Here is a 1,472-nt window from a genome sequence, read left to right on the forward strand (position 1 = left end):
ATGTACATGAAACTCCTTGTTTAAGTTTACATACTGTAGAAGCCGCTGAGAGAAGATTGCAACATGTACTATTTCTAAGGAACATATTTACTACTGCAGTACACAGTTAATGGCAAGATCCGTAACAGCATTGATGTACAGAGGGATCTTGAGGTCCAAATCTATAGCTCAGTGTAAGTGGCAACATAAGTATATAGAATGGTAAATAAGTTATAAGGTATGCCTGCTTTCATAGGTCAGGGCATTGAGTATAAGAGTATGAACCTAATGTTGCAGCTTTATAGGAATTAGGTTAGGCTACATGTGGAGTATTGTGTGCAGTTCTAGTTGCCCCATTACAGGAATGATGTGAAGGCTTTGAAGAGGGTGCAGAAGGTGGTTACCAAAATGCTGCCTGGATTAGAGGGTATTAGTTCTGAGGAGAGATCGGACAAACTTGAATTGTTTTCTCTGGAGCGTTGGTAGCTGAGGAGAGACCTGATAGATGTATGTAACATTATGAGGCAGTCAGAACCTTTTTCCCAGGGTGGAAAAAGAGGGCATAACTTTAAGATTAGAGGGGCACTGTATAAAGGATGTGTAGGGCAAGATTTATACATAGAGACTGGTTGGTGCCTGGAATGTGCTGGTAATGGTAGTGGTGTAGACAGAGATGAGAGTGACATTTAAGAGGTTTTTAGATAGCCATATGGATCTGCAGGAAATGGCGGGTTATGGATTACTCGCGGGCAGGTGAGATTAGTTTATCTTGGCAGATAGGGCCTGTTCTGAGCTACACTGTTGTATTGACAAATTAATCTTACAGCCATCTATCCAATCAGAAACAATACTTCAATATCAGTTCAGTTTTTACATAATTTGCCTCATGTTAGTACTGTAGTTTTTGACTACATTTGAATCTTTGGAGTTTAGCACAATGAGAAGTGACCTTGCCCAAAGACACTAAAGGGACTCGACAGAATAGATGTTGTTAGAGAGTCTCGTACAAGGGGACATAACTACAAGGTAACAGTACGTAGTTATGTTTAAAACTGAGGTACAAGGATTGTTTTCGCAGAGGGTGATGCATTTCTGGAATTCACTGCTCTGGCTGGTGGTGGAAGCTAAATCATTGGAAATACTTAGACTGGTGGTGATTGAGGAGTAGAGGGATATAGAGAAATGGCATGAAAGAGGAGTTGAGACCAGAATAAATTGGCCATGATCATATTAAATGGTGGGCCATGCTTGAGGATCCTGATGACCTACTGCTGCTCCTATTTTCTTCTGTTATTGTGCTTTAATGCTTTGTTATTTGATTAAAATTGATTTGTCCATTTATTTCATCGTGTAATTGATAGAGGAATGGGTTTATTTGAGTTGTTTCTCAACAATATTTTGCAGACCATATCCTCTTACGAATGAACACATCATATGGAGTTTGAATCATTTTAATTTCGCTTGTAATATTTTCCTTGTATTCGATTCAGATT

The sequence above is a fragment of the Rhinoraja longicauda genome, chromosome 35 (genome assembly GCF_053455715.1).
Source record: "Rhinoraja longicauda isolate Sanriku21f chromosome 35, sRhiLon1.1, whole genome shotgun sequence".
Lineage (NCBI taxonomy): Eukaryota > Metazoa > Chordata > Chondrichthyes > Rajiformes > Arhynchobatidae > Rhinoraja > Rhinoraja longicauda.